This window comes from Phyllopteryx taeniolatus, unplaced genomic scaffold, assembly GCF_024500385.1.
Source record: "Phyllopteryx taeniolatus isolate TA_2022b unplaced genomic scaffold, UOR_Ptae_1.2 contig_70, whole genome shotgun sequence".
Classification (NCBI taxonomy): domain Eukaryota; kingdom Metazoa; phylum Chordata; class Actinopteri; order Syngnathiformes; family Syngnathidae; genus Phyllopteryx; species Phyllopteryx taeniolatus.
In genome coordinates this window covers 38,306-62,998 of record NW_026903668.1, presented here as the reverse complement: position 1 = coordinate 62,998, position 24,693 = coordinate 38,306, and the positions used below count along the sequence as shown (strand labels likewise).

The window sequence follows — 24,693 nt, the reverse complement described above, 5'->3', positions numbered from 1 at the left end:
CCCGTCCTGCCTCAAAGTCTGCGCGGACGAGCTCGCGCCAGTCTTCACTCAGATCTTCAATAGATCTCTGGAACTGTGTGAAGTACCATCCTGTTTCAAACGCTCCACCATCATTCCAGTCCCCAAGAAACCTGCAATCTCGGGTATAAATGACTACAGGCCTGTCACTTTGACATCTGTGGTCATGAAGTCCTTTGAAAGTCTCGTGCTGGACCACCTCAAGAGTGTCACAGGTCCCCTGCTGGACCCCCTGCAGTTTGCCTACCAAGCGAACAGGTCTGCGGATGATGCAGTCAACATGGGACTGCACTTCATCCTAGAACACCTCGACAGTGCAGGGACCTACGCGAGGATCCTGTTCGTGGACTTCAGCTCAGCGTTCAACACCATCATCCCTGAACTCCTTTCATCCAAGGTTCTCCAGCTCAGCGTCTCTCCTGCCATCTGCCAGTGGATTTACAGCTTTCTGACAGGCAGGACACAGCAGGTGAGGCTGTGGGAGGCCACCTCATCCACACGCAGCATCAGCACTGGGGCGCCCTAAGGTTGTGTCCTCTCTCCGCTGCTCTTCTCTCTCTACACGAACGACTGCATCTCAGCGCACCCGACTGTCAAACTCCTGAAGTTTGCAGATGACACCACTGTCATCGGCCTCATTAAGGACGGTGACGAGTCTGCATATCGACAGGAAGCGGAGCGGCTGGAGCTGTGGTGCGGCAGACACAAACTGGAGCTGAACACGCTCAAGACTGTAGAGATGATCGTGGACTTTAGGAGGCATCATTCGCCACAGCTGCCCCTCACGTTGTCCAGCTGCCTTGTGTCAACCGTCGAAAGTTCCTGGGACAGTCTCTCAGGACCTGAAGTGGGCGACCAACATCAACTCCGTCCTCAAAAAGGCCCAGCAGAGGATGCACTTCCTGCGGCTTCTGAGAAAGCACGGCCTACCACCGGAGCTGCTGAGACAATTCTCCACAGCGGTAGTCGAATCAGTCCTGTGTTCTTCCATCACAGTCTGGTTTGGTGCTGCTACAAAAAAGGACAAACTCCGACTGCAACGGACAATCAAAACTGCTGAAAGGATTGTCGGTACCCCCCCTACCCACCATTGAGGACTTGCACGCTGCCAGAACTAAGACAAGAGCGTGCCAAATCCTCTCTGACCCTCCGCACCCCGGTCACCGGCTCTTCCAGCTCCTTCCCTCCGGTAGGCGCTACCGATCAATGCAAACTAGAACAAGCAGACATTCCAACAGCTTCTTCCCTCTTGCGATCAACTTCTTAAACACCGAACCTACAATTTCATTACAACATGCTGGCAATTTTTTGACTTGAGTTCTGTGGGGCCAATTATATATTACTCGTGCACTCACTGTAGTAGTCTCGCAACACTGCACTATTTGCATATCTGTTGTTGACCAATACTGGCCAATCATGCCCTTTATTGCTCAGTGACTGTTTTTTTAGTCAATGTCTTTATGTCTCAAAAGTGTTCTCTGTAAATTGACTGTCTGTTGTCGTACGAGAGCGGCTCCAACTACCGGAGACAAATTCCTTGTGTGTTTTTGGACATACTTGGCAAATAAAGATGATTCTGATTCTGATTCTGACACGTGTCGAGCAGTCCCCAATAGATGTCAGCAACAGGAGTCACAGTTTTTTGTTGCACACATGCTAGCACATGTGTACGCAGGTCTCCTTTGGCCGGCAGCATGGTTCCATCTGGAAACACAATGTCAGGTCCGTGTACTGCACAGACAATGGCATCATTACATTTCTGTAAAATGTCTCTTTGGCACATTTCGCCTGCCTCGTCCTGTTGTTTCACCACGTCCTCTGGGCAGCAGGTTGGGACAACAGTTGGCAATGTGTCCCTCTTGTCCACAGGCGTAACAACTGTAGTTACTCTGTGCTTCAGCAGGGCCTCGACAGACAAATGCAACGTGTCCAGTTTTTCCACATGCAAAGAATCTTATGAAGTTCGCACCGCGGGAGTGACCCCTGAAACCACCTCCGACCCCCCTCTAGTCTGCTGCTGTAGTAGCAAAGTGGCCCACGTCGGGTCCTACGACAGTAGCTGAGGTGCCATGACAGATAGTGCTTGTTTTTTTTTTGTTTTTTTTTCTGACACATTTTCTTTGGCAGCGCCTTTTTTCTATCCATCTTTACATAAAGCGAAGTACTCTTAGTTCTAAGTATAGTGAGGAAGTTTGTGGTGCCTGCGCATATGGTGTTTTTTTAATTTATTTTATTATTTATTTTTTATTTTTTCAATTTCATCTTCCTTTCTTTCTCTTTTTTCCTTTTGTCATGCCATAATCATGGCATCATCTTTTGGTTCAAATATCCCCACCAATGCAAGTACATTCATCACTGTACACAGAGTTTGTTCTTTTTCAGCGATTTTAGAGTTCATTGCGGAAGACGGACGGTTTTTTGTTTTTTAGAAGTTTTATTTCTACAACTAGTCTGTCTTTTAGACGGTGTAACTCAGGAAGCAAAGGCTCAGTCTTTCTGATTTGTCCTTCTTCCTATTTTTTATCTAATCATTTACTTATTTTCTCTCTTTCCTTTTTCTGTCTCTTCTCCCCTACATACCTTAGTCCCGTATAGTGTAACATTAACTTTGTGAATTGCCACCTTTTCCCCCTTCGTGACCTGAATCTCCCAATACCAATTCGGGTTTTTCTACCAATTGACAATGTTTGTCTAAATGTGCTTGCATCCATCCATCCATTTTCTGAGCCGCTTTTCCTCACAAGGGTCGCGGGCGTGCTGGAGCTTATCTCAGCTATCATCGGGCAGGAGGCGGGGTACACCCAAAACTGGTTGCCAGCCAATCGCAGGGCACATACAAACAAACAACCATTCGCACTCACATTCACAACTAGGGGCAATTTAGAGTTGTCAATTAACCTACCAAGCATATTTTTGGGATGTGGGAGGAAACCGGAGTGCCCGGAGAAAACCCACGCAGGCACGGGGAGAACATGCAAACTTCACACAGGCGGGGCCGGGGATTGAACCCTGGTCCCCAGAACTGTGAGGCAGACGCTCTAACCAGTCGACCACCGTGCCACAAAATTCCCTTCCATCATATAATTATGGGGAGAATTTGTAAAAAAGTGAATGACAGATTTCAAGTGTGAGAAAGGAAGTTTCTACCACAAGTGGCGCCTTTCTCCTTGGGGTTTCCCCACACTTAATACATCTTTTTAATTCACTTCGGAATTCTCCTAACAGTTCTTTCGACGTGTACTAAAAATGCCTGAAAGAATTTTCTACACATAAATAACACTGTATTATTCTGGTCCACCAAGACCTTCCCTGGTCTCTAACCAGAGGGATCCTTCACTTCTAATATTTACCTTTTAATAGTGGTAAATCTTCCCTGACCGTCGTCAGAGGATAACCTTCCCCAGTCGTCACTGGGGGATAACCTTCTCCAATCTGTCGTGATTGGAGGCTAACCTTCCACAACCTTTGTTGTAGGATTTCTCTATCTCGCGAGTCACACAAAACTTATGATTTAGAAAAAATTACTTGTCTCGGACTCACAAATAATTTGGTAACTGTCAATGTTCAGAATTTTGTTAAAAAGGTCTCTGCTTACCTTAGTTTGTGAGCGCTCTGTTTGTGAGTCCAGGCCAAGTAGTTGATGACCAAAATTAACCTCTCCTATCGGACAAATCACGACGCAGGGTCACCATCTTTTAAGGACGTAATATAATGTCAATGTTCAATAGATCATGGAACCTTCAATCATCCTTGCGTGTTCGTTTTCTTTGTCCAAAGAGAGAGGAAAAAACAAGACACCGTGCTGAGTCTCAGGGTGCATTCAATCAACTGCCCACCAGAGTGCAGGTTCTGTGAATGACACACCTTGTTTATTTGCGCTAACTCCTTTTATACATGTCAGAAGGTTTCGTTATGACTGTACAGCAGAAGGTTTAGATATATGTTTAGCAGAAAGTACCTCTGGCCTTGGGTGTTATCAGAAAAGGGGAGTCACCCTAAAACCATGATTCTTAAGTAATCTACCTTGGGTGCTATAAAGCAAAAAAAGGGAGTCATCCTAAAATGTGGGCACCCCTCTCTCTGGCCTTGGATGTTTTGGAAATTGAACTTAATTGTTAAAGAAAGGAACATAGCATCATGAGTACAAATAGAACAATCCAACAGTACGAAGATCTTCAGTGATGTCTGCAAGACACAAAAAGACAAACACACAGTTTGGTAAATCTGTTCTCATGTTGTGTGTTCTAGTTTATATTTATATTTAAGGTTCATATGAAAGACAGATGAGTTTGATATCCATCCATCCATCCTTCCATTTTCTGTACAGCTTATCCTCACAAGGGTTGCGGGCATGCTGAAGCCGTCCCAGCTCAAATTATTCTCTTGTATTTTAGACAAAAGTTAAAACACCAATGACTTCTAGGGGGCATTCAAGGATTGGCCGCTGACATAAGTTTAGGTCAAATCAACATTACAGGACAAAAATAATGGGTGCTAACTTACTGTAATTAAATTACTCTATTGCAATTAAATTACTTTAATAAATACTGTGAATGACATGCTTACTCTAACTTTCTCAATGTCCCGGCTATATGGAAGGGTTTTGTCCAGAGTTTAAGTTCGTTTGACTATCGACCCCCACCCACCCCACGCTGCGTTGCTTGAACACGGCATGCTCCTCGTGTACATTCTTCAGGTGCTTGAACAAATTTGTTGTGTTGAAGCATTTAAATGACGTTCCCCACGACGTATTTCAGATTGCAAATAACTTACGTGTGGTTTGTCTGAAACACTGCACAATAGTCCCACACCGACGACGTGTTTTTTCACCGACAAGATTGAAAAACTTTATTGGCCGTCAGATAGTTACAGTACTGTGCAACAAGACACGTGACAAGGCTAAAAATAAACTATCTTTTGGATTCATACACGACGAAGACGCGGAGTTAAAAATCGTGTGCGGAGCCGATCAATGACGTCATTGATCGGATCGGCGACTTATGACATGAAAGCTGATCAGCATAAAATGCTACTTATCATCCGATACTGGTAACACCGATCAGATCGGCGTAAAGTAAAAAGTCTAAATTAATAAAGTTCACAAAAACAACTATCACAACTATAACAACTATGTTCCAGTGTTTGCCACTAAGAAGTTTATGTGTTTGCTGTATCCACTACTCGTCATTGTCGTCATTTGAACGCCCTGTTTACACCTTCGTCAAGCCTCCCGGAATGATGGCAAGCTCCAAGTTATTGCCCTCGGTCGAATGGTGACTGTAGAGATGCTTCTCCCGGCTCGGCCTACCTCGCCTTGTTTCCGCGGAAAATCAGCTTCGTCTTCTTGACTTAGCGAAGCTCGTTTTCCTGCTTCCTCCACTTGCGAACCATGGATTCGTTGATCTTGAATTCTCTCGTGGCTGCTCGATTCCCATGTTCCTCCGCGTAACTGATAGCTTGCAGTTTAAACTGTGCTTCGTAAGCGTGTCTCTTCGTAGGTGCCATTTTCGGGGGTCCTTAGCCAAACCGATGTTGTTTTGCACAATGCACATACCGCCGCTATATACCGATTGGGGGCGTGCCTTTAGCGTCCTCTTTCATGCGCACCCTTCCCCGTTTAACGTCCGCATGCTGTCCTCAGTCACTTTCCTTAATATAAGCAGCGTGTTGGCAGGAAATGCTCCCAGTCAGTCAAGCGGAGCGCTCATCAAAGTCACACAACAACATTTACAGATTTTGGTGCACACATAAGGTGCGCCCCATTATAAGGCACCCCATCCATTTTGGAGAAAATTTAAGACTTTTAAGTGCGCCTTATGGTCGTGAAAATACGGTAGTTATTGACATTTTGGATTATTCTTAAATTTTGGAGGATAATGGCTTTATTTTATTCTTAAATTTTATGATATGATACAGTGGAGCATCAGTTCATATTGCAGTCATTAAATAAATTTGGCTTTAGTAATTATTTTTGCTCCACCATTAAAACCCTCTATGAGAACAGCAATAGCTCCATTAAAGTATCAGGTGGCACATCCCCTAGATTTGAGCTTTCTAGAGGTATTATACAGGTTTGTCCTGCATCTCTATATCTTTTTTTGACAGTGGCACAGCTCATGGCATATCATATTAAAAATGGTGCTGTTGAAGGTATCTCTCTCCTTGGTAAAACAATTCATCTTGACTCAACTTGCGGATGATTCACCACTTTTTTGGAAAAATGAAAGCCAAATCTCTGCAGCCTTTAATATAATTTGCAGTTTCTCAAGGGCTTCTGTTTTATGCTGGAATATTAACAAATGCGAACTCATGGCTATTATAGATTGTGCAATATCTGAACTGTATAGCATCCACAATCAAAAAAGAAGTGCGATACTTTGGTATCTTAATAACAAAGTATCAAAGCACAAGATGCACCTCAAATGTCAACCCAATTATTAAAAAAAAATAATAATAAATTAAAACAATGGCTCTTACAAGATCTATCGCTAGGAGGAAGAATCTTACTATATCAGAAGGAATCTCAAAGGAAAGGCTCTACATGTCGATAAACAGATCCTGAGAGAGCTTGACAAAAGGCTCCTTAATTTTGTGTGGAAAAATAGGCCTCCTCCTCCTGGAAGCCATCACTTTATCGTGGTGCAGGGGTTTGTGTGTCCCAATGATCCTAAGAGCTAAGTTGTCTTGGCATTCACGCCCCTGGTAGGGTCACCCATGGCAAACAGGTCCTAGGTGAGGGACCAGACAAAGCACGGCTCCAAAAACCCCAATGAAGAAAGAAAGAAATGGATCGAGGTTTCCCTTGCCCGGACGCGGGTCACCGGGGCCCTCCTCTGGAGCCAAGCCTGGAGGTGGGGGTGGGAGACGACCGCCTGGTGGCCGGGCCTGCACCCGTGGGGCCCGGCCAGGCACAGCCCGAAAGGGTAACGTGTGTCCCCCTTCCCATGGGCTCACCACCTCTCTTTGCAAACACTTTTCTTTCTTTTTTTTGTAATAAAAACCCACAAAGACAAGATTGCTTCCTGACTTATTCTGTCAGAAAAAGATTTGCCAAAACACGTCACCATTTTTCTCATTAAATATATTTCCAAAGGTGCTATTGACGTGAAAATTTCACCAGTAAGCCATACATACAAAGAAAGTAGAACAAATAAGATCAGAAATTGAGTTGTGTGTAATAATGTGAAATGCCAGAGGGAAAAAAGTATTGAAAACGCCAACTGGTATTTATTTATTACTTTGTACAAAAGCCTCTGTTTGCAATGACAGCTTCAAGACGGCTCATGTATGAAGAAACGAGTCGGATGCATTGCTCTGGTGTCAATTTGGTCCATTCCTCTACACAAGCAGTCCTCAAATCTCAAAGTTTTCCGAGGGCTTCTTTTATGGACCTTGAGTTTCAGTTCTTTCCATACATTTTTGATTGGATTCAAGTCAGGTGATTGGCTGGGCCATCTGAACAGCTGTTGTTTTTCTTTGAAAACGATTGAGAGTTTCTTGGCAGTATGTTTTGGATCATCCTGTTGAAATGACCCCCCATGTTTCTTTTTCATCATCCTCCGAGGTGGCAGCAGATTTTTGTCGAGAACGTCTCGGCACATTTGCCCATTCATTCTTCCTTCCATAATATGAAGTTTACCAGTCCCATTTTGAGAAAAGCATCCCCACACCATCAAGTTCCCACCTCCGAACTGTTGGTATGGTGTTTTTAGGGTGATGTGCAGTGTCATTTGTCCTCCAAACGTGGTGTGCATTACCAAACAGTTCAAGTTTGCTCTCATCCAACCAGACTAATTCTCCCAGTATTTAACTGGCTTGTTCAAATGTTGTTCAGCAAACGTTCAGAAGCTTAGATATGTGCCTATTTATCAATAAACAAACAGCAATCCAGCCTCTTGTCAATGCAAATGAATATCAGCTGGTTCAGTCCTAATTGATGGCCTACAAAAAGGTTTGATTGCCAAGGTGTGAGTCAAGACACTGACTGGTCTCAAGACCATCGCAAACTATTTGTTGCAAAACATAGCAACGCCATTCGTTACCATACAATGGCTCAATTAAAGTCCAAATGGTAGAGTTCAGGAGAGATTCAAGCAACATTCCCATACCGGGAGTTGAACCCCAGCTATCTGGATGAAAACCAGAAATTCTGACTCCTTGACCATATGGGACACATTATGGTGTGTGTTCAATTTATTTTTTGGGAAATTCTTTACCTTTCAATTTCCAATGCCAAAACAAAATAATTCAGATTACATTCCCATACTGGGAGTAGGAGACCAGTGAAAACCTGTAATCCTGACTGCCACATCATATGGGACACATTTGGTGTCTCTACCACTTATTCTCTCTGAAATTTTCTGCATGCCAGTCAAAGCCCAAATGGTGGAATTCAGGGAATGTTCCCATACGAGGAGTTGAACTCAGGCTGTTTGGGTGAAAACTACAAATTCTGCTTGCCCATATGGGACAAGTGCTTTGTTTTTATTTTCCAAAATATTGGAGATGTATATGGGAGAGTTCCAAGCACAAAATATTGGAAATTTTCTCCATGAAAATCTAAGCCCAAATGGAGGAATTCAGGAAATGTACCCATACTGGGTGTCAAACCCAGGTCACTTGGGTGAAAACCAGGATTCCTGACTGCTTGCCCATATGGGAAAAGCCTTTGTTTTGTTTTCCAAAATATTTAACATTTCCCCAAGCTCAATCGGATGTTTTCTGCATGAATGTTAAAGCCAAATTGGTGGAATGCAGGGTATAAAATTGCTCTCATTCTAGGAGTCGGACCTGGTTCCCTGGGTGATCCATGCCATCATATTGAAAGTCAGGTAGTTACTTTTCCAGTTGACAGTCTAAATAATAGAGTTCAGAAGAGATTCAGGGAACATTCCCATACTGGGCGTCAAACCCGGGCCACTTGGGTAAAAACCATATGAGACACATATTGGTGTGAGTTCAAATTATTGTTACCACTTATTCTTTCTGAGTTTTTTTTTTCCAAGCGCAAAATATTGGAAATTTTCTGCATCAAGATCGAAGCCCAAACGGTGGAACATTCCCATACTGGGTGTCAAACCCAGAAGACCTGTGTGAAAACCAGAAATCCTGACTGCCTGTTGTTTTTTTCCCAAAATATTGAACGTTTCCCAAAGCGCTTTTTTTTTTTTTTTTTTTTTGCTGATGAATGTTAAAGCTAAATTGGTGGAATGCAGGGTAAAAAATAGCTCTCATAAAGGGAGTCACACTGGGATTAATATCCATGCAACACTACCAGTATTAAGGGAATGTTGCCCTACCAAGTGTTAATCAAAGTCCAAATGGGAGAGATCAGGAGAGGTTGAAGGAACATTCCCACACCAGGAGTCGAACCCGGGCCACCTGGGTGAAAACCAGGAATCCTGACCACTAGACCATATGGGACATGTGATGCTGGGTCTTCTTTCCAATTGATACGCTCAGGCCAAAACAAAAGTTACATTCCCATATCGGGAGTAGGAGTCCAATAAAAACCACAAATCCTGACCACCAGACCATATGGGACACGTGGGTCTGCCAGTTTTTCAAAGCGCAAAATATTAGAAATTTTCTGCTTGATCAAAGCCCAAATAGTGGAAAACAGGGAACATTCCCAAACCAGGAGTCAAACTCAGGCCTCCTGGGTGAAAACCAAGCAACCTGACCGCTTAACCATATGGGAAAATCCTTTGTTTTTTTCCAAAATATTGAACATTTCCCCTAACTGGAATTTTTCGACATGCTGTTAAAGCCCAAATGGTGGAATTCAGAGAACGTTCCCAAACCCAGAGTCAAACTCAGGCCTCATGGGTGAAAACCAAGAATCCTGAAACGCTTGGCCATCTGGGAAACACCTTTGTTGTGTTTTTTCCCCCAAGCTCAATCGGAAGTTTTCTGGATGAACAGCCAAATTGCTGGAATGCTGGGTAAAAAAATACTCTCATTCTGGGAGTCGGACCTGGTTCCCTGGGTGAAGATCCATGCTATAATACTAGAACTCAGGTAATGTTACCATACGAGGTGACAAAGTCTAAATGGTAGAGTTCAGAAGCGATTCAACGAACATTCCCAAAACGGTAGTCAAACCTGGGCCGCCGAGGTGAAAACCAGGAATCCTGTCACTTCAACTTTCTTAAAAAAAACAGCGCGTCATCCTTTTCCATGTAAGCCTATCGCCTGCATCCTCCTCTCGAACACCAACGACCCTCGTATCTTCCCTCACGACATCCATCAACCGTCTCTTTGGTCTTCCTCTCGCTCTTGCGTGGCAGCTCCATCCTCATCATCCTTCTACCAATACAGTCATTATTTCTCCTCTGGACGTGTCCAAGCCATCAAAGTCTGCTCTCTCTAACTTTGTCTCCAAAACATGGAACCTTGGCTGTCCCTCTGATGAGCTCATTTCTAATTTTATCCAACCTGGTCACCCCGAGAGCGAACCTCAACATCTTAATTTCCGCCACCTCCAGCTCTGCTTCCTGTTGTCTCTTCAGTGCCACTGTCTCTAATCCGTACATCATGGCTGGCCTCACCACTGTTTTATAAACTTTGCCCTTTATCCGAGCAGACTCTTCTGTCACATAACACATCTGACACCTTCCTCCACCCGTTCCAACCTGCTTGGACACGTTTCTTCACTTCCTGACCACACTCACCATTGCTCTGGACAGTTGACCCCAAGTATTTAAAGTCCTCCACCCTTGCTATCTCTTCTCCCTGTAGCCTCACTCTTCCCCCACCACCCTTCTCATTCATGCACATATATTCTGTTTTACTTCGGCTAGTCTTCATTCCTCTGCTTTCCAGTGCATGCCTCCATCTTTCTAACTGTTCCTCCACCTGCTTCCTGCTTTCACTGCAGATCACAATGTCATCTGCAAACATCATGGTCCACGGTGATTCCAGTCTAACTTCATCTGTCAGCCTATCCATCACCACTGCTAACAGGAAGGGGCTCAGGGCTGATCCCTGATGCAGTCCCACCTCCACCTTAAATTCGTCTGTGTTGGATTTATCTTACCCAACATTATAAAAAATAGACACAAAAGGAATGAAGACGCTGGTTTGTTTTTCTCATGAGGAGGGCGTATGGGAGATTGTTCAGATTACAGCCTCTCAATACGCTCTAAACAATCTCTCCCGTCGCTCCTGTATTTATTTGAAACAGGGAGGTTTCTAAGTTTACAAGACATAACGTACTAAGCTACAAGACACAACACACTAAGGGTAGGGTTTCAAGGTGAAAACATGGGACCAACACCTGCCACGTCCCGGCCACGTCCTTCTCTCTGATGATTCCTGCTGAGTCATCTTCTTGAAGGCGAGACATGTTCCTTTCTCAAAATGGTCCATAATACTAATGCAAGCTAAGCAAATAAATGATAACTTCTACAATATATTTAACATTTCCCTCCTGTTTATCATGTATTTGCACAAATTCTCATATCATTTTACAGTCACTTCATTTCGATTTTTTAACTGTAGAATCATTTTTATGAAACAAATACATTTACACTCAGAGTAAACTTGTCATACATGAATGTTGTAGTTTAAACATCGTAATCACCTGGATCAGGAAACAAATCAGGTAAAACAACATCATCATCATCATCATCGTCATCATTATCAACCTCCAATAAAGGATAAATCTGCTCCATACGGTTCCATGTGGGGGTAATTGCTGTGGTAATTAATCTACTGATTAAAGCCCGAATGCATGGGCTACAATAACATCCACACAATGTCAGAATGGCTGCAAAAACAGCAATTGATATCAATATTGGTGAAATTAGGTTTTTGTATTTACCAAAAACGTCCATCCAGCTGTCCCACAAGGAGTGTTGATTGAGGGTCCGTAGACCATCGATGGCTCTGGTCAAGCTGCCATCTGAAGCAGTATTGTTTGTTCTCCAAACATACCGCAAACACCTCCCTCTCTTGCGAGGAGCATGTCGACAGCTATGCGGTTTTGGAACGTCCTTGAGCTGCTCGTGCACAGCTTCCAACCCACTCTGAGTCCAATTTCCTAATCTCTGTACATTGAAGTGGATATAGTTTATCCCATCAACATTTTTATTAATCGTACACCAACAGCATATGAAGTATTCAAATCCTCCTGCAACTTGGTCAGCTAATTTGTATTGATTAGGAACCCCACGAGGAACACCTATGGCGTCGATGTATGTTTATGTTGGATAATTTTGCCTCTGCCAGGATAAATCCCTTTTTTGTCTATGTTCTAGATTGGACAAAAACATTGGTGCCCTTTCCATTAAATCTTGAACAGGCATAGGGTATACTGACACATGCAATGTCAAAGTGATAATAGCGCACAATCCAGATATATCTTTAGGTAATCTATCAAACAGTCTATCATCTCCGCACCACCACCAGATGTCGCTCCGTGATACTGGCACAAAATTTGGTCCGACCTTTAAGGTTACTTTACACTGTGTGTCGTTCAGTGGTCCTAATTTTTTTCGTTTACTAATCATGTTTATACAAGTGAAATTATTTGGTGCTACTAAAGTAGAACACATTGGTTTGTGTTTATCTGCTTTTGTTACGGGATATATAGGATCCCATGATTTACACCTCTCAGTTGGTACAGTAGCGTTCATTAATGGAATAATACAATCTTGTGATCATTGTGCCGGAACTATGCGCAACAAAGGCCTGGGACCCATGCAAACTACACAATCTTTTCTCGCTACATTTGCTGCTTGTTCCATCAATAGTAACCAATTGTTATTTTGTCCTGAAACTCCTGTGACAACAAGGAACCAATCATCAGTAGTTATGTTGTTAACCATTAAAATTTGTCCACCTTTCTTTGAAGTTTTCAATGGCATTTCTGGTTTAACACGGTTCCTATAACACAATGCTACTTGGAAGTGGGGATCTTTTCCGCCAGAATAGGCCCACAAGCTCACCATCAAACACACTGGGTGACTTGATTTGTATTTCAATATTAAACTATGGGCCGTTTTGCTTATGTTAAACTTCTTTCTATGTTCTTTTGCTATTTTTTGTGACCAACTGGACCAATCATAACCTGTTTCACCAATGAGGTGTTCCCATCCAAAGCCTATAGTTGCATACCAGTCATATCCAAATCCCCAATTCTGCCCATTCTCTTGAGCATCTTTGGTGAGAGCCGCATATGGAATTATGATTAAAGCAGTTTGATTTTGGGGGCACAAAATATGAAACCGTTTTGCCGCGTTTGGAGGCCATGCCCACAGTTCTGGTCATCAGCTGTACTCCTTTTGATACGAGTTAATGATTCAAAAAATTTTTATTAATGGGTTCGTCATATTGGTCCAGTTGGTAGGTGATTTTCTATCTAAAAAATTGGTTTTATCATTTAGGGTGGGACGTCCCATGTACCACATAAACAAAACCAACACCATAGTAGCCAAAGTTGCTACGTAACAACCTATCAAATCTCATAACCAACGTGGGTGTGCCTTGCTGCTGAGTTCTCACTGAAAGGGTTGGTGTCTTTTTTCTTCACTGACCAGCAAGCGTTTTCAGAATCTACACATCTGCTCCCGCTCCGTTATCAGACTTTTGCTCACCTTCCCTATTTGACTACTCAGCTGAAATGACTCTTTTACAGTGTGTTAAATGAACCCACGTGTTTCTTTCTGCGAATTTTTAGGGCTGTAAAGTGTCAATCTATCTGTGCCACCATCCCTCCGGTTGAGACATGTGACACAGCATGGCTCAATATAGCAGCCCATTTGAATAGGTTTTTTTTTTTTTTTTTTTTTTCTTTGCTAATGTAAATTTCATTTTATCGTTTTGCACTTTTATTTTTCCCAATAATTGCGTTCTTGCTGTGGAATACTCATATTGGCTATCAGTATAGATTGTACCATCTTTATTTATCATTAGTTTGCATGCCTCGGTTAATGCTACTAATTCAGCAGCTTGTTCAGCCAATTCCTGACAATCATGCTGCGTGCCTTCATCAAGTAAGGGTACTAGTGTGGCTGGATTTAAGGTTGTGCATCGCTCAACAGTCAAATGTGGTTGTGACAGCAAGATGGCCATGCTAGATAAATGTCTTGCAGGTGATAAAAACGCCATATTGGTTTGCAATAGGAGAGCAGACACTGTATGTGGGACCTTAAGAGTTAATGGATGAAATAACACAATTGTGGAACTGCTCTCTACTGCCGTCAAGGCTGCCACAACTGCTCTGACACAATGCGGTAATGCACACGTCACGCTGTCCAATTTAGTCGAAAAATAAGCCCTTGGTCTTAGCTTATCACCGTATTGTTGTGTAAGTACGGAGGTCATGTAATAGCTTTTACAATCTACCATTTGAATGAATGTTTTATCATTAAATTTGGAAGGCCCAGTGCAGCACTGGACACCAAATGTTGTTTAATGTCACAGAAGGCCTTTTCTGCCTCTGTACTCCATTAAACAGGTGATGTCATTTTAAGGTTGTCTTCATACATTAATTTTGACAATGGTGCAACAATTTCTGCATAGTTTGGAATCCATGCTCTACAATAATTTGTCAGACCTAAAATTGATTATTATATGTTTCTTCATCTGCGGTTTAAGATTTTTTAAGACTATAGCTTTTCTGTCTTCTAATATAGTCCTTCCTCCTACACTTAAATTATGGCCTAGATATTTGACTTGCTTTTTACACCATTGCAATTTATTTTTGTTAACTTTATGTCCCTCTTCTGCTAGATGATGCAGTAAGGCCAATGAATCTTTGATGCATGTCTCTCCATCTGGAGATGCCAGCAGCACATCATCTACATATAGTAAAATTTGGCTCCCTCCTGCGGGAGTGAATTTAGACATGCTTGTTCTCATTACTTGTGAATAAATGGTTGGACTTTCACAGTAACCTTGTGGTAATCTAGTAAATGTATATTTTTTTTCCTCAAATGTGAATGCAAACCAAAATTGACTGTTCTTTTCTACTGGTACAGAAAAGAAAGCATTACTTATGTCCACCACTGTAAACACAGTAGCGTCTGGTTTCAATGAATTTAACAATGTGTGTGGATCTGGTACGCATGCTGCTCTCTGTATTACTGCAGAATTTACTGCCTGTAAATCTTGCACCATTCGCCAACCGACTGATCTGGTTTTAATGGATATTGACGAATCCCTGGTCTATATTCTGTTTTGGGTCTAATTTGTACTGGTAAAGCCCCTTTAATAAGGCCTACATCAAATGGTCCCGTGGACAATAATTGTATTTTTTTTTTGCAACTTTTTTCAATATTTCTTCATCAATTTCAGTGAGAATCATTTGGTCAAATCAAACAGGTTGCATGTGTTTCCCTTCATCACCCTGTATTGTCCAAAACATCGCCTTCCTAATTAGACCAGTTGATGCACTGTATTCCAGTTTGTTTTCTATTTGCTGCCAATCATCTGTCTCCTGTCCTTGTTTTACTAATGTTCCCATATGTTTCCACTGTGACTCATAATCTTTGCACAATGAAATATGTGGGACACTTGTATTTTTATACAGTTCCTTTAATTTGTCTGGTAAAATAATTCCTGCCGCGACTTTTGCTTCATTGTCTGAGTACAGATAATCTACAGTAATTTTATCAGGTGTCGCATGTCGTACCTTGTTTTCATATCCTAGGTCTGGCCCTTGTGTGTTTTTGTACCACAGTTATATGCAGCTCATCACATTTATTTTTTATTTTTTTATCTTCTACTTCTGTGATAAGCTGCAAGGCTGCAGACAACAGGGCCTTTCCCATGTTTAACGGTGGTTTGTCTGGGATATCGATTGTGTAATAGAATGTACTTTCTCTGCTTTCCAGTGTTACATAGAGGTCCTCTCTTTTTAATTTATGTTTAATTCATGTTTGAGTACAAGTCCTAGTTGGAATAAGCCATCTCTTCCCAACAAATTCACAGGGCACTCCGGGACTTCGAAAATGGGCATTCTACAAGTTCTCCCCTGTGGGTCTCTAATCCACACAGGCTCAAGTTCCATGGCAAAAGTAATTTGTCCATTTGCAGATCTAACTATTGCCTTATGTCCCGATAGTTTGGAACCTGGAATCTTTTCCCGACATGCAGTCCTACATGCTCCTGTATCGCAAAGAAATTTCATTTCTTTCCCATTTACTGACAAGGTTATTTCAGGTTTTTCAGTGTCCAAACTCAGAATGTCCTGTAAATTGAAATCCACCTCCTCATTCTCTGTAATGTTTCCACAAGAGGATTTGTTGAGTTGGGAAGCAGGCTGGCTTAGTCATGCGGTAGTTTGTCCGTATTCTCTTTTATTATTATTTTTTTTAGGACATTCACGTGCAATGTGGCCTTTGTCTCCACAGCACCAACAGACGGTATAATAATTTCGACTTCCACCATATTTTACTCTCCCACGGCCTCTGCCGCGTCCTCTAAAATTATCTCTATTTCTGCCTTGATAGTATATTTCTGCTCCTTCGTTGAGGAAGACATCTATCTTCTTTTTTTTTTGTCCTAACACTCTTTCTGCGTGGAGGGCATGATTAACATATTCCTCCAGAGGGCCAGTTGCTAGGTTTATCCAATGTTTATCTACCCATCTGTTAATGTGTTCTTTCGAATTCGCATGTAAAGCATTTTTTAACTATTGTTGATAAGGTGTGATGCCGGCTACGGCCTTTTTCACATCCTCATTAGTCCAGGTCCTATAGACCAAAATAGTTTCTTTGTGGTCCTCTTGTACATTTGGATTTGCCACCTCAATCATTGGATATAAATCCATGTCTCCCTCGTCTGAGGTTATATTTGTTATTTGGGGAATGGGAGAAAATGTTTCTCCCATAGTTTTAGACCAATTCATTTGTACCCCTCCTGATCGTAAAATTCGTTGAGTTTCTGACTCTTGAGTTGGAGGAAGTTCATGAGGTGGCAAAACCGGGTACAAGGGTGCTGATGCTTTTGTTCCCTCATTTTTTTTACACCTTTCTTCAATCATCTTTTTCTCGCTAATTCTTACCATTGGTCCTGTCTCGTCATCTTCCTGTCTTTGAAACAACATATTTTTATCCCTACCTTCCTGCTCTTTTTGTTCATTTGTTAAGTCCTTCTTTTTCTCCCTTCCTTTTTCTCTTTGAGACACCATGTTTGGCCAGAAGAGTAAGTCGTCAAATCCATCTTTTTCTATTTGTGATATGTCATTTTTGTGTCGACATTTTATTTCGTTTCGAAGTTGAACTAATTTTTGCGAATTTAGCTGGCCAGCGAAACCGTATTTGGTTATCCACGTGTTTAAATGTTTTATTTTGGAAGGGTTTTGGAGTTGAACATATTTCCAATCTTTACACGTTAGGCCTACTTTTGGATCCGTTTTACTGTTATTTATTCCCATTTTTGTGAATTTGGAAGTCAGTTTATTTGCACCTATAGTGGCCTAAATACTGACTTTATTCAAAAATGACAGTGTGACAATGAATGTCTGAGTTTTGGTAATCCTCAAGCTTCTACCCTAAACGGGGCGGAGGATTCTTGCCTCTGCTTCCAAACCCAGTTGTCACTTACAATCCAGTCTTATACATTCATACTTTTACACATTCACACGATATTAGTAACGTTTTTATTAACACACGAAAACACAGAAACACGGAATTTAAGTACGTACAGGACTCCGCCGTCCTAGCGGAATTTGTCGGACTCCGCCGTCCCTCTTACCACTTGCCAGTGACTAGTATTACACAAGGTTTATTCTGCCGCAGACTTTTCGTCGCGCAATTCACTCACTCTTTAATCCTTTTTCCTAAAAATTTTTTTTAAATTTAACTCACCAGTCGTCTTCAATCCTGTGGATTGTCGTCAACCTTCAGATCCCAGTTGAGGAGAACGAAGACCAGTCCCGTAAAGGGTCTTACTTGCCGTGGCCACGGTCTCTTAACTGGAAGTCGGGTCCACAACTGGAGTCCTCGGGTGTGTTGACATCAGGCTCGAAGGATCAATTTAATGTTGGATTTATCTTACCCAACATTATAAAAAATAGACACAAAAGGAATGAAGACACTGGTTTCTTTTTCTCATGAGGAGGGCGTATGGGAGATTGTTCAGATCACAGCCTCTCAACACGCTCTAAACAATCTCTCCTGTCGCTCCTGCATTTATTTGAAAATAGGGAGGTTTCTAAGTTTACAAGACATAACGTACTAAGCTCCAAGACACAACACACTAAGGATAGGGTTTCAAGGTGAAAACATGGGACCAACACCTGCCACATCCCGGCCACGTCCTTCTCTCTGATGATTCCTGCTGAGTCATCTTCTTGAAGGCGAGACATCTCCCTTTCTCAAAATGGTCCATAATACTAATGCAAGCGAAGCAAATAAATGATAACTTCTACAATATATTTAACATTGACCAATACTGGCCACTCATGCCAGTAGCATCTGCTCCAATTGCACACTGATTGAAGAGAATCTGCAACATTTGCACAATAAACATTGTCCCAGATTATCGTACTACTCGCTTGAAGTCTCGGCGCCCTTTGGACAATGGTCATTGCACCGGACTATTGCAATATTAGTCTTTCGAACTGCTCTAAATGCTAGCGGACTCTGCATCTTTTTGCACAATTGTAAAAAAAAAATGAACCGGCATTACCAGATAATTAGCAACCCTTAATTGCTCAGTGACTGTTTTTTGTCAAAGTCTTCATGTCTCAAAAGCATTCTCTGTCAATTGACCGTCTGTTGTCGTACGAGAGCGGCTCCAACTACCAGAGACAAATTCCTTGTATGTTTTGTGGACATACATGGCAAATAAAGATGATTCTGTTTCTGAAGAGTTGGTGTTGCTTTTCAGGTAACCATGTGGCTTACGGCCATACTACTCTGAGAACGCCCGATCTTGTCTGATCTCGGAAGCTAAGCAGGGGCGGGCCTGGTTAGTACTTGGATGGGAGACCGCCTGGGAATACCAGGTGCTGTAAGCTTTTTCACTTTAGATTCTCGTGGAATCGTTTTCTTATCGGTGGTTGACCTAAATTATAATGCAGTCATTCTCTCTCTTATGACTTACCGTCTCTTTATTAGGAGACAGACTCTTCACGTACCTTTTTTAAACATCCCGTTTCTCCTTTTCTGACAGTAAAAAATAAAATAAAAATCTATACACACATATATCTACATATATCTATATCTATATCTAAATATATATATATATATATTAGTATCACGTGATACGTCACAATTTTATCACATGAGTGCTTTTAATTAGCTCGAGGCTAAGGATACGAAGGTATGGATCTTTAAATGATACGTAATTATTGCACATCATTGTGTGGACCTCAAAGCCACGGTTTATGAACCCGAACCACTTCCGAGGAATACATTACAGTCGAGTGAATGGTAGTATTAGAAGGAGTAGATTAGATAGAGTAAATCAGAATCTATTTGCCGAGTATGTCAGAAACATACAAGGAATTTGTCTCTGGTACTTGGAGCCCCTCTCGTGCGACAACGGATAGCCATTTGAGAGAAAATACTTTGGAGACATAATCACATGAGACCAAAGTACAGAGAATCACTGAGTAATGAAAGGTTAGCGGTAATGTGGTCATGTCAATGCAAATTTTGTGTTATTTTTTATTTTTTGACAATTGTGCAAATGATGCAGAGTCCTCTAGCAATTTAGAGCAATTTGAAATGACTGATCGAGCAATAATCTGGTACAGTGACAATTGTGCAAAACGTGAAGAGACTTCGAGAAATTTAAGCAGTATAAAGCGAATTGTAGTGCGATAATCTGGAACAGTGTCCATTGTGCAAATGGTGCAGATACTTCTCAACCACATGAGTGGCCAGTATTGGTCAACAACAGATATGCAAATTGTGCAGAGTGGTGAGACTACTACAGTGAATGGACGAATAATGTATAATTGGCCCGACAGAGATGGGACAACAATCTCAAGACAAATTGCCAGCATGTTACAATGCAATTGTAAGTGAACTGTTTAAGAAGTTAACGGTAAGCGGGACGAAGGTGTTGGAATGTCTGCTAGTTTTTGTTTGCATTGTTCGATAGCACTTGCCTGGGGGAAGGAGCTGGAAGACAATTATATATGACTCATGCACTCACTGTTGTAGTCTCGCCATGCTGCACTATTTGCATATCTGTTGTTGACCAATACTTGCCACTCATGCCAGTAGCATCTGCTCCAATTACACACTGATTGAAGAGAATCTGCAAGATTTGCACAATAAACATTGTCCCAGATTATCGCACTACTCGCTTGAAGTCTCGGCGCCCTTTGCACAATGGTCATTGCACCGGACTATTGCAATATTAGTCTTTCGAACTGCTCTAAATGCTAGAGGACTCTGCATCTTTTTGCACAATTGTCAAAAAAAAAATTAACCAGCATTACGATAACTAGCAACCCTTAATTGCTCAGTGACTGTTTTTTGTCAACGTCTTTATGTCTCAAAAGTGTTCTCTGTCAATTGAACGTTGTCGTACAAGAGTGGCTCCAACTACCAAATTCCTTGTGTGTTTTTTGGACATACATGGCAAATAAAGATGACTTTTTCTGAAGAGTTGGTGACCAGGATGTGGAGGGTCCAAGAGGATTTTGTATTCTCTTGTCTGAGTTTTGGCAGAGTGCAAGTTCTCAAATTCTCGAGTGTGTTAACTTTTCTAAATCTATGATCTGATCACACATTTGTAGTGTTGAGAATGAGTTCGCATCATCCACAGAAAAAAATCCAAAATAGACCAGCCAGCCGATTGAAGAATAAAGATGACGCGATCCGCTCGATATTTTTAAGCGAAATATGATATTTTACGGCCATACAACCCTGAGAACGCCTGATCTCGTCTGATCTCGGAAGCTAAGCAGGGGCGGACCTGGTTAGTACTTGGATGGGAGACCGCCTGGGAATACCAGGTGCTGTAAGCTTTTTCACTTTAGATTCTCGTGGAATCGTTTTCTTATCAGTGGTTGACCTAAATTATAATGCAGTCATTCTTTCTCTTATGACTTACCATCTCTTTATTAGGAGACAGAATCTTCACGTACCTTTTTTAAACATCCCGTATCTCCTTTTCCGACAGTAAAAAAAAAAAAAAATCTATACACACATATATCTACATATATAGATCTATATAGAGATATATATATATTAGTATCACGTGATACGTCACGATTTTATCACATCAGTGCTTTTAATTAGCTCGAGGCTAAGGATACGAAGGTATGGATCTTTAAATGATACGTAATTATTGCACATTATTGTGTGGACCTCAAAGCCACGGTTTATGAACCCGAACCACTTCCTAGAAATACATTACAGTCGAGTGAATGGCAGTATTAGAAGGAGTAGATTAGATAGAGTAAATTGTCAGAATCAGCAGAATAAAAATCAGAATCTATATTTGCCGAGTATGTCAGAAACATACAACATACTATGGAGGCGTGGGGTCAAATCCCATTCCTGACAGTGTCTAGTGTATAAAGACAATGTCTCCATTCTGGCATTCATTTCCTTTTTGTGAGTGCGCCTCTGCTGAGGGGGAATTCAGTGCTCACATGGCGAGTGACAATGTGACTCGGAAGGGCGTGATAAAGGCGAAAGCCTCCTCACCCCTCCCCGATCTAAGCGCGAGTCGTGCTTACTTCTAGGAATAATGTGCTCGTCACAGACTGTCAATAATGACCACCATCTTCACACATAAGGGTTTCCAGATGAGCACTTGACACCAGGACAACCAAAGGTCGCAGTTCGATGATCGACTTTGTGGTCGTGTCATCGGACACTGGGGTGAAAAGAGGGGCGGAGCTGCAATCTGATTCCCACTGGGTGGTGTGTTTGCTTTGATGTTGGGGGCAGATGTCAGTTCGACATGAAAGAGAATTACGTATTGTGAGGGTGTGCTGGTAATGTCTGGCAGAGTCCCCAGTCAGAAGGAGCTTCAACTCCCACCTCCGGCAAAACTTTGTCCATGTCCCGGGGGAAGCAGGGGACATTAAGTACGAGTGGCCCATGTTCTGTCAACAGACTTTGTCTTCATTCTCCTGCATTGACTTGGATTCCTACTTTTCAGATGAGTATTGAGTCAGTAAGTCAGAGGCACTGGCATGCATATAAACATCAGAAAACTATGATGCAATGAAAAACAACACAATCGAAGTCTGTCGGAGTGGCAGAGCCGTCAAAGCAACTCCATTCAGGTTGCAATATCTACGGGTATGCGGGTTGATATTCTGCTTCTTGTGTGATTAGACTGACAAAAACTGTCTGTTTCCTCTCCTTGGCTTTCCAGTCCAACAGAAATTGGTCCGACTCGGGTGTTATCATTGTTTCTGCCCAACACTGCCACGAAACAACACAAGGAATATTTGTGAGGATGGCCCAGCGCGCCAAGTTGGTGAACGAAGTTCGCAAAGTCTACGCATGTGACACCCTTCTGACAAGATGTGACCAACAAACACTTGGTTTCTGTCCGCGGTCGTTCAGTACCGGGAGGGGAAAATGTGTGTTTTGCAAGCAGAAGGAGTTTGTACTCATTTACCTCAAATAGAGCTAAATATACACAAAATGGTCAAGCTGCATTGGCCGGGAATCAGACCCGGGTCTCCCGCGTGGCAGGTGAGAATTCTACCACTGAACCACCAATGCTTCGTATTGGGGATCTTGCACTTTGACTACATTCCAATGCTCTCGAACGGGTCGCCCACCGGATGAGCAGACCGCCTGGGGTGAATAAAGATCCGGACCCTTTGTTCCTTCTAAACAACACAACGTATTACAGTCAGGATGGCCGAGCGGTCCAAGGCGCTGCATTCACGTTGCAGTCTCTATAGAGGGGTGGGTTCAAATCCCACTCCTGACAGTGTCTAGTGTATAAAGACAATATGTCCATTCTGTCATTCATTTCCTTTTTGTTAGTGCGCCTCTGCTGAGGGGGAATTCAGTGCTCACATGGCGAGTGACAATGTGACTCTGAAGGGCGTGATAAAGGCGAAAGCCTCCTCACCCCTCCCCGGTCTCAACGCGAGTCGTGCTTACTTCGAGGAATAATGTGCTCGTCACAGACTGTCAATAATGAACACCATCTTCACACATAAGGGTTTCCACATGAGCACTTGACACCAGGACAACCAAAGGTGGCAGTTCGATGATCGACTTTGTGGTCGTGTCATCGGACATGCTGCCGCATTTCTTGAACACTGGGGTGAAAAGAGGGGCGGAGCTGCAATCTGATTCCCACTGGGTGGTGTTTTTGCTTCGATGTTGGGGGCAGATGTCAGTTCGACATGAAAGAGAATTACGTATTGTGAGGGTATGCTGGTAATGTCTGGCAGAGTCCCCAGTCAGAAGGAGCTTCAACTCCCACCTCCGGCAAAACTTTGTCCATGTCCCGGGGGAAGCAGGGGGCATTAAGTACGAGTGGCCCATGTTCTGTCAACAGACTTTGTCTTCATTCTCCTGCTTTTGACTTGGATTCCTACTTTTCAGATGAGTATTGAGTCAGTAAGTCAGAGGCACTGGCATGCATATAAACATCAGAAAACTATGATGCAATGAAAAACAACACAATCGAAGTCTGTCGGAGTGGCAGAGCCGTCAAAGCAACTCCATTCAGGTTCCAATATCTACGGGTATGCGGGTTGATAGTCTGCTTCTTGTGTGATTAGACTGACAAAAACTGTCTGTTTCCTCTCCTTGGCTTTTCAGTCCAACAGAAATTGGTACGACTCAGGTGTCATCATTGTTTCTGCCCTACACTGCCATGAAACAACACAAGGAATATTTGTGAGGATGGCCCAGCGCGCCAAGTTGGTGAACGAAGTTTTGCAAAGTCTGTCGGAGTGGCTGAGCCGTCAAAGCAACTCCATTCAGGTTCCAATATCTACGGGTATGCGGGTTGATAGTCTGCTTCTTGTGTGATTAGACTGACAAAAACTGTCTGTTTCCTCTCCTTGGCTTTCCAGTCCAACAGAAATTGGTCCGACTCGGGTGTTATCATTGTTTCTGCCCAACACTGCCACGAAACAACACAAGAAATATTTGTGAGGATGGCCCAGCGCGGCAAGTTGGTGAACGAAGTTCGCAAAGTCTACGCATGTGACACCCTTCTGACAAGATGTGACCAACAAACACTTGGTTTCTGTCCGCGGTTGTTCAGTACCGGGAGGGGAAAATGTGTGTTTTGCAAGCAGAAGGAGTTTGTACTCATTTTCCTCAAATAGAGCTGAATATACACAAAATGGTCAAGCTGCATTGGCCGGGAATCGGACCCGGGTCTCCCGCGTGGCAGGCGAGAATTCTACCACTGAACCACCAATGCTTGGTATGACAGACTTTGTCTTCATTCTCCTGCTCTTGACTTGGATTCCTACATTTCAGATGAGTGTTGAGTCAGTAAGTCACAGGCACTGGCATGCAGTGCCTCTGACTTACCAACAGAAATTGGTCCGACTCGGGTGTTATCATTGTTTCTGCCCAACACTGCCACGAAACAACACAAGAAATATTTGTGAGGATGGCCCAGCGCGTCAAGTTGGTGAACTTCGTTTGCAAAGTCTACGCATATGACCCCCTTCTGACAAGATGTGACCAACAAACACTTGGTTCCTGTCCTCGGTCGTACAAAATGTGTGTTTTGCAAGCAGAAGGAGTTTGTACTCATTTTCCT

The 24,693-nt window shown here is 42.6% G+C and overlaps 6 non-coding genes across 6 annotated transcripts; 3 read left to right on the top strand and 3 right to left on the bottom strand.

Annotated features, from left to right (window-relative positions):
• Positions 1–9,369: 9,369 nt before the first annotated feature.
• trnae-uuc (transfer RNA glutamic acid (anticodon UUC)) lies at positions 9,370–9,441 on the bottom strand. The gene has a single exon. It is a non-coding gene; the product is annotated as a tRNA-Glu (tRNA).
• Positions 9,442–18,869: 9,428 nt separating this feature from the next.
• LOC133473941 (5S ribosomal RNA) lies at positions 18,870–18,988 on the top strand. The gene has a single exon (XR_009787297.1). It is a non-coding gene; the product is annotated as a 5S ribosomal RNA (ribosomal RNA).
• A 1,846-nt stretch (positions 18,989–20,834) lies between these two features.
• Positions 20,835–20,953, top strand: LOC133473942 (5S ribosomal RNA). Its single transcript, XR_009787298.1, has one exon. It is a non-coding gene; the product is annotated as a 5S ribosomal RNA (ribosomal RNA).
• A 1,649-nt stretch (positions 20,954–22,602) lies between these two features.
• trnag-gcc (transfer RNA glycine (anticodon GCC)) lies at positions 22,603–22,673 on the bottom strand. The gene has a single exon. It is a non-coding gene; the product is annotated as a tRNA-Gly (tRNA).
• Positions 22,674–22,805: 132 nt separating this feature from the next.
• trnav-cac (transfer RNA valine (anticodon CAC)) lies at positions 22,806–22,887 on the top strand. The gene has a single exon. It is a non-coding gene; the product is annotated as a tRNA-Val (tRNA).
• Positions 22,888–24,274: 1,387 nt separating this feature from the next.
• On the bottom strand, positions 24,275–24,345 carry trnag-gcc (transfer RNA glycine (anticodon GCC)). Its single transcript has one exon. It is a non-coding gene; the product is annotated as a tRNA-Gly (tRNA).
• Between the last annotated feature and the right edge of the window lie 348 nt (positions 24,346–24,693).